This window comes from Oryctolagus cuniculus, chromosome 7 (assembly GCF_051225735.1).
Source record: "Oryctolagus cuniculus isolate XC-2025 breed Fujian yellow rabbit chromosome 7, ASM5122573v1, whole genome shotgun sequence".
Lineage (NCBI taxonomy): Eukaryota > Metazoa > Chordata > Mammalia > Lagomorpha > Leporidae > Oryctolagus > Oryctolagus cuniculus.
The window spans coordinates 48,839,171-48,853,706 of record NC_142873.1 but is presented as its reverse complement, the minus strand read 5'-3'; the positions used below and the strand labels follow the sequence as shown (position 1 = coordinate 48,853,706).

Genomic DNA, 14,536 nt, shown 5'->3' with positions numbered 1-14,536 from the left:
AAGCCCCTGGAAGAACCCTGCCCTTGGCGCGGGTCTCACAGGTTCCCAGCCTGGTGACAGGAAGGCCCAGGACCAATACAACCATTGTGAGGACGACAGGAAGAGAGGAACTCAGCCAACAGGAGAGACGTTAAACTAGACCTAGTTGAAGTGCCAGTGAGCCATGGCCTGACCAGAGTCACTCCTTTTTGTCCTTGTCTTGGTATCCTCTATTTTCCCTAACCAGGCACACGACTGCCATCTATTGAAAAACTGATCTTGTAAGAACGTTATCTGTAAGGCTTGGTTACATAAGGTCAGGAAATGTGTGAGATGCCCCTGAGATAAGCGGATCCTTGCAGGTTCGCAAAGCCTCACCCAGTTCCTTGAATCCCCTTTGCTTGCTGTTCACTACTCCCACCCCCAGCCCCAGTCTTTCTTCAAAAGGTGCGGCTCCAGGGTCAGGGCCTTCTGCCACGTGGTCCATCCTGTATATGCAGGCAGCTGGTCGACCAACTGACCTCTAGGATTTCTTTTCTCTGAACAAATTGGGTCTGGCTGCCTCCTCTCACTTCTGTGCCTCTTTCCCTAACATTTGGTGCCTAGTTGGCGATGCAGGGGAAGGGGGCCTCTGATGGTGTCAGAAATGAGGGCATTTGACTGATTTAGCACGTGGGTTAAAAGTGAGGGCAGCTGTCCCTCGGTAGGCTCGAACCACCAACCTTTCGGTTAACAGCCGAACACGCTAACCAATTGTGCCACAGAGACTACATGCCCAGAAGCACAGGGATTGCCCCTTCCCCGGCCCGCGTGTCCCGGGCTGCCGCCGGCCTTGCAAAGCGACGCTGTGCGCTCCAGCGCCCGGGACTCCACCGAGAGGCGAGCGGGAGCCGTGCGGTGCGTTGGGAGGTCGGGCAGCCGCGGGGACAGCCGCACGGCCTTCACCCCACCGCCTCAGGAGTCAGTAGTCTTTCAGAAAGAAATGAGTAAAATATTTTTTTTCAAACTGCTGAAAAAAAATGTGCTAAAAGATGAAGCAAGGATGATTCATGTTGGTCTTTGATAAAATACAAATTTACTGTATTCAAATTATAACATCCTATCTCCTCATTGTACTAGACTCTGACTGAGGAGAAAAATGAAACACAAAAATATCTTCAGCTTAGTGGAAATATTTAAAAGTCTCAAACTATCTTCAGCCTGTCCCTTGTGCTCCAGATACAGCATTTCCTGAACTCCTGCTGTTGCAAGCTCACCTCAGTATCCAGCTCTGCATGAGATCCATTAGGTAGAGGCCTCCATCACCTAGGCTTTCTTTTGCTCTCTCAGGCCCATGGTTTGTTTTTGCTCCCAAAGTCCCTAATGAGGGGGAGAATTGTCAGCTTACTGGAGTCATTTTGCCTGATGGCTCAGAGAGCTGGAAGTCCTGGGGGTTTCTACCAATCCTCAGCACCCAGGAACCCTGTGCAGAGCATTTACCTATGATTGACAGGTTCAGGTATCTGAAAGCCCAGCTAGTTGATTTTGTAGTGAATAAGGTTTGGGGAAAAGGGAACGCAGGGGCCACCTTTTAAAGATCTACATAGAAATGGATAAATCCTTGCCACAGAAGGTCCAATTATGACAGAGAGTGACACATGTGAGACTGTGCAGAGGAAGACTAAAGATGTTCTGCTTGCATGGGCAAGACACCCATCATGGGAGAGACAAGGAATCAGAGAAGGGTGGGAATTAGACCAGGTGTATGCAGTAGCTTCTAATCGTGCTATCATGTTGTAATCACGTGGAGAGCCTATAACTACCACGAATGGCTGGTTTCTGTTCCTAGCAATCTCAGTTTGAAGTGGCTTCAGGTGGGTTTGGAGCATTAGTAGTTTTCAAAGTACCCAGGGGCTTCTAGCCTTTGGCTAGAGATGACAAGGAATGTGAATGTGCTCAGGTCACCAGCCTAGAAGTATCCCAAGCATGAACCTTCTTCATAGAAGAGTCCTAACAAGAGACATTGATAGAATTCTTCCTCTTTCAGTGATGATATTTGCACAGCAGGGGGAAAAGAGAAGAGAAAAATATAGAGCAGATTTCTCCTAGACCTCTGTCCTCAAAATGTAGTGAGAAGCATACAATTCTCTGTGACCTGTAGCATGGACAGTAAACTGAGTAAAAACGCAGGGGCTGGTGTTGTGGGTGTTGTGGGCCCACATCTCATATGAAGGCAGCTTTGAGCGTGGGCAACTACCCTTCTAGTCCAGCTACCTGCTGATATGCCTGGGAAGGCAGTGGAAGATGGCCAGTTACTTGGGCCCCTGCACCCACTTGGCCAACCCAGAGGAAACTCCTGGCTCCTGGCTTCAGACTGGACCAGCTCAGGCCTTTGTGGCCATTTGGGGAGTGAGCCAGGCCATGGAACAACTCTCTCACAGTCTCTCCCTCCTCCACCCCACCCCTGTAGCTCTACCTCAAAAATAAAATAAGCAAATCTTAAAAAAAATCAAAGAAACAAGAACCTTTGCTAGAAGCAACCAGCCCTATTATTTCAGTACAATCTCAGTAGTAAGTGCTTACAGTCTTGATTTCACAACTCGAGCCTGGAGCAGGATCACAACTTGAAAATCTTTGCCTTCAATGAGTCTTCTCAAGAAGAAACTACACAGAGAGCTTGTAGGTGTTCTTCTCCCAAAGAGAACCCAACAGCAAGGAAACCAAACCTTTAGGGAATAGCTTCTGGGTTTGCATTTGCCTCCCCCGCAACAGATGGAACACATCAAAAGCAAACCCAAAATCCTTCCCTAAGAAGACTGGTTGACAGGAAACACCTAAGGAATGAGAAATGAGCATTTTTTCAGTTTTCATTAAAGAATTTTTTGGTTATTTCCTAAAGATATCCCTGGAATGCCCTAAGGAGAAATAACTTTGCAGAATGTTGCTTTCCCCTGGGCACAGGGCATCAGCCCAGATCTATGCCTTGCTCTTTAGTTGGCAGTTTCCCATTTTCTGCTTCTGCTCACTCCTTTCCCCCAGCTGGCCTTCTATGTGTACAAGAACATTGACAAGACTCACCGGGCAAAGCGTGTTCCTGTCCCAGCCAAAGTCATGCTCACCCTGTAGAACTTGTCCAGCTTCCTCCAGGTGGAAGCCCTCCCTCCGCTTTCCCTGACAATCTGTGATGTAGCAGAACCATGTTGGTGTCCAGCTCTGGTTTTTCACCTCTGGGTCATGTGGGTTTATTCATTAGCCCCTTGTCACCATGATCTTCTCACAGTCTTGTTATTGTCCAAGGACCCTGGTGGTTCTCACACTGTAGGGCTCTCCCTGTGCCCCCACACTCCTATGAAGTGGATATAGGAGAATTTTCCTGCAAATGTCTTCTCTTTGCAGTAACTAGTCTGTGAAAGTGCATGTGTGAGCTATGGCTCTCATCCCGGGGCCTGGCAAAGACCTTTATTTTCTCTCGAGGAGCAGCACGGAGGGTAAACTGAGGCCGAGCAGGAGCTGGTGGGGCTCTGGCTAACTCACCTGCAGTAGCAGGGCTGTTGGATTTCTTTTTCTAAAGATGAACTTTTCCTGTCCACTGACTTGTCTTTGGCAATCCAACATAAAGCTGGACATCTCTGAAACACAGGAAGCCCCAGGCTTACCAGACCTCTAGGCTAGCAGGCTGATTCAGGGAGGCACCAGGAAGACACTTCCCCCACACCCTGGTGTGGGAGGGGTCTTGGATGAGAGAAAATGAGACAGAGAGAAAATGAGAGGCATAGAGAGAGGACCCCTATCCAATAATTCACTCCTTAAATGTGCACAACACCTGGGGCTGGGTCAGGCCAAAACCTGGCTCAACCCAGTCTCCCCATGGGTAGGAGAGGCCCACGTGCTTGTGCCCATCTCCCCTTCAGCAGATGGCTGCTGAGGTCTCTCTGGGTCCCTTTAGCTGTACCAGGACTGCCTGGAGCCACCCAAACTTGCACAAGCTCCACACAAGCCTGGAACTGCCTTCCTGGCTTTTTCCTCTCTGAGATTTCCTCCAGCCCCCTTGTCTTCCCAGCTGCTGTGGTGGCCTCGACCTTGTCCAGCAACTTGAAATGAGCAGACAACCGAGCTTTGCTCTCAGCCACATCTGTGAAGCTGGAACAGCGGCTCCATTCTTCCAGGAGTCTGCCTGTTTTGTTCAGTCCCCAGCAACTTCAGATCCTTTAAGAAAGATAATTCCACTAAGTTTTCAGCTCTCTCCTGTGGGTGAGTTAAATCTGAGAGGCAAAAAGGGGAGGCGGGGACAGAATGGGCATCCAGCAAGTCAAGAGAGAGCCTGTGCTGATGTGCATACCACAGAGCTGTGTGACCTAGCCAAGCCAGGGTCCAGAGGACTTCTGCCCTTCAGGAGAGTTTCAGGCATAGAAGACAACCAACTGCCCCAACACGGAACCTGTGCTAACCACACCCTGAGCTTTTGACGCAAGGGTCAGATTGAAACCGCGGCCCATGGCTTTGGTGCCTTTGTCGGGTGGAAGACCTGCAGAAGTCGGGGCGAAAGGCCCGCGAGGGACAGCGCGCAGGTGAGGCCCCGCCGGGTCGGGGAGGGCGGGAAGAGGGGGCCCCCGCAGCTACCGCTGGACCCCAGCGCATGCCATCTGCGTAGAGCCAGGAGCACCGACGGCCCGGCCGGAGCCAAGAAGAAGACCACGAAGGCCGTGAGGGACGCGCCCATGGCTCGGCGGCACCTGACTCGCGGCTCCTTCATTCAGCTTCTGGGACTGGACAGTCAGCGAAGAACGCCCCCGGCGGGCGGTTCTGCCCCCGGAAACGCGGCGGGAGACGCCGGATTCCACTGCCAGCTCAGGCTCCAGGCGCCTAAGGTGGAGTCGCGGGTCTCTTTGGACGTCGCTGGCTCCTTATCTTGGGGGTTGTTGGTATTTTCTTGGAGCTCATTTTATTCTAATCTAGAAATGTAGTTCAGTTTCCTATACTGAAATATGACACAGAAATGATTTTCTAGGGTACATTTTGTCGTACAACCCAATGGTGGTTTCTGTAGTGTAGTGGTAATCACGTTCGCCTAACACGCGAAAGGTCCCCGGTTCGAAACCGGGCGGAAATAAACGTGTTCTTTTTCCGAAAAGAAAACCGTAGGACTCACACTTAAATGCTTGCCCCGGAGAAATAATTGCTCCGATTCCATAATGATACCTGCATGGATACAACCATTTTACTATTGCTCACTCATTTTGCAAGCTTGGGGGGGGGGGTTAGATGGCTACATTTATGGGCTAGCTAGATAAATTATAGTACAGACATGCTATGCATGTCTACACTGAATAGAAAACTGATCTAGATTGCTTTGAATACATGGTACTGGCAGAAAACTTAACTAAAAAGTGAGTTTTGAATTAATTCAGAGCAATATTTGGAGTTTAAGAAACAAATCCCTAGGAAGATATTTATTTCAGCCATGGAAGACCAGCATTCCCTATGGGGTTCAGTGACTTTCCTACTTGTTCTTCCATCAAAAGCTCAGGAAACTTTGGGACCAAAATTTAGAAATGATACACATAACTTGGATATATCTCATGAACATAATGGGCATAATTACCTGAGAGTGGGGAGAAGCCAGGTACAAACAAGTACACAAGGGTGCTTCAAAAATTTCATAGAAAATGGAATTAAAACATTCGTTTTGGTGAAACATTTTTGAAATCCAAGCATTTTTTTCATGATATGATATTTTTGGGTGAACTTTGTGAAGACTGCTCATCTGAATGGATTTCAAAAAAAAAAAAAATTACAGCCAAGGAACCTTACCTTTGACAGCCATTTTCCACAATCTTCTTGAAGTGCCCTTGTACAGTCGTTGACATGAATTCAAAAATAGGCAATTGTGAGTTCTGGTGATAAGACTCAGATTAGTGATTACCTAAGAGAGAGAGAGGGAAGGAATGGCTTGGAAAGGGGCTCCACACACCTTTCTTGAATCATAGTAATCTTCTGTAACTTGAGCTAGATGCTGACTGCATTTATCAAAATTAAACATACCGCACTAATTACTTCTTTTTAAAAAGTGCTGTACCGTAGTGCAGTAATTTGCCATGTGTACTGTAGTGCAATAATTTATTGTTCCCATAAAAACTAGGATACAGGGAGTGGAGACAAGCCAGTCTGGACCATGGCTTTTTATTATGCTTTTTATTGTGAACTCATTCAATGCTCAATCTGGTTTTGTGTTAATAAGAAAGAAAGAGAGAGAGAGAGAGAGAGAGAGAGAGAGAGAGAAGGAAGGAAGGAAGGAAAGAAGGAAAGAAGGAAAGAAGGAAAGAAGGAAAGAAAGAAAGAAAGAAAGAAAGAAAGAAAGAAAGAAAGAAAGAAAGAAAGAAAGAAAGAAAGAAAGAAAGAAAGAAAGAAAGAAAGAAAAGTCCCACTGGTATTTGAAATAGCTCTCCTGGGAGAACGGCTAAACCACATTATTTCATTGGTGGAAGATCCTTCCACGGGTCCCTGCGAGGCAGCAGTTCACCGTTGGGGGTATTTCCCGTCCAGTTGTGACAAAGAGCACGTCCAAATTTCCTTCTTTGACGTGGCCGGCTCCCGGTTTGTGCACGGTGAAGTTTACTCCTCTTCGGATCGCTTCGGGCCAGGGACCTCCCTCCGCTCTGGTGGCTGCAGGAGTCCAAGCCAAGCGACACCGGTCCCTTCGCCAGCTGCGGGCTGGAAGGTGTCGCGGTGACCTGGGTTCGAATTGCAGACCTCCAGGCTGGAGAAGCTTGCTGGCAACCATTGTGCCCGCCTATCATTTTGCGACTTCACAAACAAAGCGAAATACTCTCTTCGCTGCCTCCTTCTTGGACGGGTAGAGATCCTTGAGCGTTTCTCTCCCATGTGCGTCTCCGCTTCTTCCTCCCGCTTTTTCCACACAGTCACGATTCCCACGCCTGGGATCTGGCCGGTGCTTCCCCACAGGCCTCCTGGGAGGTCTCCTTGTCTCAGCGACGCCTCTGCTTTCTTTGGCTCCTTTTCCAGCGTCTGCTTTTGGCGCGGTCACTCACCCGCACCAGTCGCACCGACCTCACGGACTCCGCCGAGCGCAGCCGGGCGGAGCGCGGAGTGGGAAGCGCCGGCACGGAGCCCACGGGCGCGCTCGGCTCCCCGTGGATCACAGCACGGCTCCCGCCCGGGGTCTCTGACTCGGGCGTCCCTGGGGCGCTGTTTCCGAAGCAGGCTGCAACCTTTCTGATGTCAGGGTTCTAAATGGAAGGATAAGACCGGGTCTCAAACACTCCTGAAGCTTGGAGTTTGCGAAAAGGAGTGTGTGTGTGGGGGGGGGGGGGGGGGGTGCGGCCCGCGGTGTGGTCCAGCTGCTCCTCCCGCGACCTGCGGGGGCGCAGCGAGGCGCAGGCGTGCAGCCAGGCGCAGGCGTGCGGGGCCGCAGGGAGTGCGAGTTCCCCAGAGGCTGGTGCCCGTGCTGCTCCCGCAGGAGAACGGACACTGCCCCCTCTGTCCCGCAAGACCCTAACGTGTTCGTGGAAACGCGGGGTTTGTTACCCTGTATGGACGGGGGAAGTGACCGATGGCGGCGGGAAGAGAACGAGAAAGGCACCACATTGTCTAATCTGAAGCCACCAAAGTGCCTGCTTCATCTTCATGGCTTTCAGGGACACATTTTGTTGGCTACCTTTGTTATTGGTTTCCGTAGTGTAGTGGTTTTCACGTTTGCTTTACACGCGAAAAGTCCCCCGTTCGAAACCGGGCGGAAACAGACTTTTCCTGAAGCCAGGAGAACAAGGATGGGGTTAGGGTGGACACACCACGCTGCTCACGTCAACCAGACCCCATTTCTCTTCTCTGCTCCTAGTGGCCATTGTCACCCCTTTCCTGCCATCCCAGCTCTTTAGATTTACAGTGGTGAAATGCTTACAGATTTCTTTTTAAATTTTTTTATTTGAAATAGAGAGTTAGAGAGAGGTAGAGACACTTAGAGAAGTCTTCCATCTGCTGGTTCACTCCCCAAATGGCCACAATGGCCGGAGCAGAGCCAATCCACAGCCAGGAGCCAGGAGCTTTTTCCAGGTCTGCCACATGGGTGCAGGGGCCCAAGGACTTGGCCATCCTCTGCTGCTTTTCCAGGCAGCAGTAATAGCAGGGAGCTGGATAGAAAGTGGAGCAGTCTGGACTCGAACTGGAGCCTATATGGAACGTCAGTGCCGCAGTCACAGTGTAGGCCCCTCAGGTTTCTTACAGTGAGTCTTCTCCACAGGCCTCAGTCCTCTGCCTAGGCTGACACGGAACCAGTGCTTTCTGGTTTGTGAACTCCAGAGAGGAGCTGAGGAGGAGCCTGCTTGGCTTCCCACCCTATGGGAACACAGCGGCAGAACCCACTGATTGGTGGAGAGAACCTGAATTTAAATCCGCATCTGGATCTCAAACCAAGCTGATACTGTCAATATTCCTCAGGCACCCTGGTTGAAAGTATATATTTACATTAACCCACCCCTAACCCAGAGGATCCTCAGGACACTGTGAGGGTCTCACGCCCCCTCTGAAGGTTCAGGCAGCCGACAGTTTTAATAGTTGGAGCTCCAGCATGTGCTGAGTGCGTATGTGGCTCCCAACCCCTTGCCCACACTCTCTTCTACTTTGTCCCTGGAGTTCTTGGCGCTGTCTTCACTGGTGTGCTGTCTTCACCACAGCCAGAGCTTTGCCTTCTTTCCCAGGAGAGCTTTAGAGCCCTGGTCTTAGATGGTGCTGCTTGGAAGGGCTTGGGTGGCCAGTGGAGGATGGCCCAAGTGATTGGGCCCCTGCACCCATGTGGAAGACCTGGAAGAAGCCTCTGGCTTCAGCCTGGCACAGCCCCAGCTCTTGAGGTCATTTGGGGGGTAAATCAGCAGATGGAAGATTTTTCTCTCTCCCTCTCTCAGTCTCTGTAACTCTGCCTTTCAAATAAATAAATAAATCTTAAGAAAAAAAAAAGCTGTTACATGAAAGCTATAGGCCCATAATAATTTCACCACACACTGGAAAGTGGAGAGGTGAACAGCTCCTCACTTCTGCAGGCTCAAAACCAGGAAATTCCAGGCTCTCCAGGATAATGGACAATCAGTAGACACTCGCAGACTAGTTTTCCTGACATGCGCCATCAAACAGAGAATGCATCTCTGTCAATCACCACCTAACAGAGATCACCCCAGAAGTTCACTTGAAAACATCACACTCAGAAACCCCCTGCGATGCCCCTGGTGGGTGAAATCATGATGCAAAAATTAAAAGAAAGAACAAAAGCCTTGGTCCAGGACCCAGATTCAGCATGCAGGAGTCAAGAGCTCTGTTTCTGCGCATGGGAGAAACAGAAGAACCAAGGAGAATTATGAGCCCATAGCGCTAGGGGCCAGGTCGGCCTGTCGGGTGCAGGTTCCTTTGGCTCCAGTGATGCATCTCACATGGACAGATGGTCTGGGCAGAGCCCCAGCAAACATCTGGCAAGGAATACTATGGAGAGAGTTATCTGCATGCTCACTGACCACGGTGTAGCAGAAGACACACAAGCTTCTCATCACTTCCTGTGGAAGCCAAAGCAAGATCTCTGAAGATATAAAGGAAAGCAGGAGAACAGGTGTCTGACACCATGAGGATTCCCCTCTGGGATAGTGGCTTGGCTGAAAGCCATAAAAGAGGTCATCTGGCAGGGTTCTTTGGATGCATGTAACCAGGTCATCACAGACAACAGTTGCAGTTATTGGAAGTCTACAAGCTAGCTTACAAGTTTAGCTGTCAACACCCGCAGCAGAGCAGCTGTGGGGAGTGCCCACCAAATCCTCCTGTTGCACCAAGCTCTTAGTCAAGCAGGGGGTCCCACTCCCCTTGTTGGAGGTTCAAGATCCCTGAATAGTAAGCTTGTGCCTACAAGTAAGTGAAGAGAGGGACACTAATGGAGTTCATAAACCACCTGGAATATGACTTAGTGCCTTTCTAGAAAAAGAGCAGTTTCCAAGTTGACTGATATTCGAAGCCGTGTATAACAGCCATAAGGAAGCAGTTGCACAGGCAACGCTACACTGTGGACACAGCTGCACAGGGGCTAAAATGTGCATGATACATCTTCCTAGTGCACAATACAACAACCTCTGTGGTGCTCTCATGAAGCCAACCAGGCTTCAGAAGATTTTGAAAGTACTTGCACAGAGTACAGAAACTTCTTTTTACAAATTATTATTTATAATGGTGAGAACGCTGTTGATAAAGCAAGCACAACTGAGGCACACACTTGGGGACCAAACACTGCTGTGGGTGTTGTATCACAGATGTGAAATGCAAGTCCCCCAACGGACCTCACCGGCGCCAGCCCATTTGGCCCGAGGACTGGTTTCCTCCTCAGTGTGTGTTTCAGGCCTCCTGGGCTCCCAGCAGGTGGTCTGGGAGAGTGGAATGACATGGGGAGGTGGCTTTTGTGGGGACAGCAGACAGGTAAAGACGAGAGACAAGAATGTGCTCCGCGGGCAGCACCTGGTAAAAATGCAACAGCAGCCGTCCCTGGGTGGGCTCGAACCACCAACCTTTCGGTTAACAGCCGAACGCGCTAACCGATTGCGCCACAGAGACCCAACTCTGAGAACACAGGGACCGATCCTTCCCCGGGTCAACTTCCGGCTTTGAAGGGAGACGTTTCGGGCTTTAGAGCCCGGCCACCGCCGAGAGGCGAGCGGGAGCCGCGGTATGCGCCACGCTGGCAACCGGTGCTTAGGGTGGTCGGGCAGCTGCGGGCCAGCTGCGTGGTCTTCTTAGCCTCAGGAGCCCGCGCCTGGCAGTCAACGCGGTCCGCCTGCAGCCGTTTCCCGCAAACTTTAAGCCTGGTTCCATGGTGTAATGGTGAGCACTCTGGACTCTGAATCCAGCGATCCGAGTTCAAATCTCGGTTGGACCTTTGCCTTTAACTTACTAAACTGCCATTTTGATCATTTAAATGGGATTTAAGGAGGTCCTTCCGCCTTGTAAGGGACAAGAAGGCAGCTCTGCAGGGAACAGACTGCTCTGGCCCTCGATGCCCTCAGTCCCCGGCCGCCTCTGGAACCTCATAGGTTCATCCAGCTCTAGGGCACTCTCTGGAGTCCGCGTTCCAGAAATGGGTTCTTTACAACGGCCAGGTCCCCAGGACAATGACCGAGCCTGGGGGATCCAGTCCTGGGCGAGGCTGGGGCTCCTGCCCTCGCCATGCACGAAGGGGCGGAGGCACACAGGGCGCCCTTGGTCCTGCTGGGGCTGAAACCTGAGCCCGTGGGGAAATCACCCACCGCTATCAGGGACAGGTGGGAAACGCCGGTGTCTGGACCGCGGATTTGGATCCCGGCAAAGTCTGGGTGGGACCTACTCGAGTGGGTAAAAAAGACTCTTATCCAGGACACCCAGGATTTCTGGGCGGGAGGAGCAGGGGAGAGGCCATTCTACAGGTCCCAGGAGAGAGCTCCCGCCCTGGCACTAGGCTCCGCCCAGCGGGCTTTGCAAAAACCACCGTACATCAGTCAATGAAGGACTCTTTGCAAGAAAAGGCATATTTCATTAAAAGAAGAAAAACATCCTTGTGCTATAATATTTGTTAAAATTCCTTTCAGAGAAAGTGCAAGTGAGTCCCAGAACGGAGAGATGTTTGTGTAGAGGAGAGTAGCCCACAATATTTACCCTGCGTAGGATTTGAAAAGTACATAACCTGCTTTGCACGGAGGGTTTGCACACTGCAACTTAGTAGCCACCTGCTCTTCAACTTATCAAAGCCGGGGGAGAGTGCCAACGCAGTGCCCCACGACCAAAAATTCTGCAGCCGACAAATCGCACAGCCTCATACGCCCCGAACTCTTCACACGCGCTCACTTTGCGCCCCTCACGCCCCTGGGTGCCCTTCGACCTGAAGCACGCACAGCGCACGTATGTGCCGCCAGCGGTGCCGCGCTTTCTCCCACAGCACTGGAAAGCGGTTGTGAATCTGCAGCAGGTCCGGACCAGCAGCCCCTGCTTGCTCTATCTACGTAGCTCCGACCCTTACGCGACGTCACGGGAGGCGCCCCACCCTCCCCGCGCCCAGCAGCTGCTCCACCAGCAGACCCTAGGCGAGCTCAGAGTGACAGCTGTGCCCGCCCCGTCCCTCCAAACCCCACCCCTGCGGGCGCCCCGGCCCTGGCCTGGGCCCTGGTCTGTCCGGACTGCGCCCGTTCTTACGCTGCGTCAGGCTTAGGAGTTTTGTCCGAGTGCCGAGCACCCTCTTCGAATTCATCGCTCTCGATACACGCAACATTTAGGGTCATCCAAGAGTATCTTTATACGGGAACTAAGCAAGACCACCTTCAGCACAGTGCACTCACGTGTGCGTAGCTCATTATTTACGTGGCTTTCTTCTGCCCAGGCTCTGGCTCTGCTCTGATACAGCTTCCTCATGGAAGTACTCCCAGCACAATTTCTGGCGCAACGGCTAAAAGCAGTGCCCTGGACCCCTACTACGACCTGCGGGCCAAGCTGGAGAGGAGCCAGCAGAACGTCTAAGACCTGAGAGAGAAATTCCTCACTGCCAGAGCTACTGTTTACTTCCTGGCCAACCGCCTGCAGAGGCACAGAAGGTCTGCAGAGCCGGGGGCCCAGACTGAGAAGTGGACACTCTCCACTGTATCTTCCCTCTCCATTGTCACAGTGAACTCCCTGACTGTGCTCTCATGGAAGACCCAGGTGGAGCCTCAGTCTTCAACCTGTGCCCAGACCTGGCTGTTGTAGGCATTTGGAATCTGACTCACAGTATAGCAGATCTCTCTTTAAAAATAAAAGAGGAGCATAGCGGGTAAAGCCACTGCCTAGGGGGCCTGCGCCATGGCTCACATGGTTAATCCTCTCCCTGCGGCGCCGAATCCCATGTGGGCGCCAGGTTCTAGACCCGGTTGCACCTCTTCCAGTCCAGCTCTCTGCTGTGGCCCGGGAAGGCAGTAAAAGATGGCCCAAGTGCTTGGGCCCCTGCACCCGTGTAGGAGACCAGGAGGAAGCACCTGGCTCCTGGCTTCAGATCGGCGCAGATTTAGGGGGTGAACCAACAAAAGGATGACCTTTCTCCCTTTCTCTCTCTCTCACTGTCTAACTCTATCTACAAATTAAAAAAAAAAAAAAAGCCACTGCCTGCAGTGCTGGCATCTCATATGGGTGCTGGTTTGAGTCCTGGCTGCTCCACTTCTGATCCAGCTCTCTGCCTGGCCTGGGAAAGCAACAGAAGAAGGCTCAAGTCCTTGGGCCCCTGCACCCATGTGGGAGACCCAGAAGAAGCTCTAAGCTCCACACAAAGTGAAAGATTTTGCATCCCCTGATTCCCTGCCCAAGTGGCTAAAACTGACAGGGCTGGACAGGCCAAAGTGTCTCCACTTTGGTGGCTGGGTTCCAAGTACCTGAGGTATCTTCCACTGCCTTCCCTGTAGCTCACTAGTAGGAGTTGGATGCAAAGTGCGGCAGCCACAACTTGAATCAGCGCTCCCATAGAGGCTGGTGGCCTCAAAGACAGACGTGTAACCTGATGTCCAAAAATGCAGCTCCCAAGAAAGTTTTTTAAATCTTCAAACTATTCGGGGATTACTGAAACTCCACACAGGAGAACCATCAGTCCTACAGTCCTTGGTGTCCTCCCAAACAAGGAAATCACTGCTGCAATTCCCAGGTCAACGTTTCATTGAAGAAGCCCCAGGACTTGCTGCTTGCAGTGGCCCATGACTTAGATGAGGCCTAGGAGATGTGAGCCCTGGCATTGCCTCATTCAAATGCAGTCCTCTCGTCACGTTGCTCTACCTTCCATGAATTTCTTGTTCCTCATCTCTAAACTGGGGAACACTCAGGAGTCCAAGGAGTACAGGAGTGACAATCCCTGCACATAGCCTGGTCCCTGGGTTTCCTGTGTGGTGGAGGGGACTGTGCATCCTCCCCATAGACAGTGACCTCGGCTGCATGGCCACCTGTCCACTGAGGAGGGCGAAACTCTGTTTCCTCAGGGTGTGAGGAGTACAAAGACCTCATTGCATCGGTGCTGGAGGAGAAGCCTGACTTTGAGGAGATGCGATCAGCTGTGAGGCTGGGGTAAGGAGCAAGTCTGTGCAAGGAGAAGTGGAAATATCCATGGCTGAACCGGACCAAGACTATCAGTGGGGTTGTGGGGTTGGGGTGAGGTAGGGTGTGGGGTTCTCCATGAAGTAACATATGGGTAAAACGGATCAAATGTTTGGGTAGGACACAACAGTGCATGTCCAACTGTGTGTCCCTGACCCATTTTCTTAACTTTCCTGGGCTGGCTCACCTGTAAGAGGAAAGTGCTGACAGCATCTCCTGCAGAGGTTCACGAGGTCACACTCACCAGTACAAGTGGTTGACACCATCTCTGACACACATGGAATCTCAGTGATTTGCTGTACTTGCTAGACTTGCTCTTTCTTGTAGACATGGTGACTGTAACTAATGGCATTTTCTAAAAAGATTTACCCTATGTTTGAAACTCTCTAGGAACGGGCAATGCTGGCCTTGAGAAAAGTAGCAAATCATTTTCTAGGCAATAGCTGCTCAATTTTCCAGTTCC

The 14,536-nt window shown here is 51.3% G+C and overlaps 4 non-coding genes across 4 annotated transcripts; 2 read left to right on the top strand and 2 right to left on the bottom strand.

Moving 5' to 3' along the window:
- Positions 1-673: 673 nt before the first annotated feature.
- On the bottom strand, positions 674-747 carry TRNAN-GUU (transfer RNA asparagine (anticodon GUU)). Its single transcript has one exon. It is a non-coding gene; the product is annotated as a tRNA-Asn (tRNA).
- Positions 748-4,995: 4,248 nt separating this feature from the next.
- TRNAV-AAC (transfer RNA valine (anticodon AAC)) lies at positions 4,996-5,068 on the top strand. Its single transcript has one exon. It is a non-coding gene; the product is annotated as a tRNA-Val (tRNA).
- A 5,412-nt stretch (positions 5,069-10,480) lies between these two features.
- On the bottom strand, positions 10,481-10,554 carry TRNAN-GUU (transfer RNA asparagine (anticodon GUU)). Its single transcript has one exon. It is a non-coding gene; the product is annotated as a tRNA-Asn (tRNA).
- Positions 10,555-10,804: 250 nt separating this feature from the next.
- Positions 10,805-10,876, top strand: TRNAQ-CUG (transfer RNA glutamine (anticodon CUG)). The gene has a single exon. It is a non-coding gene; the product is annotated as a tRNA-Gln (tRNA).
- Positions 10,877-14,536: the final 3,660 nt, after the last annotated feature.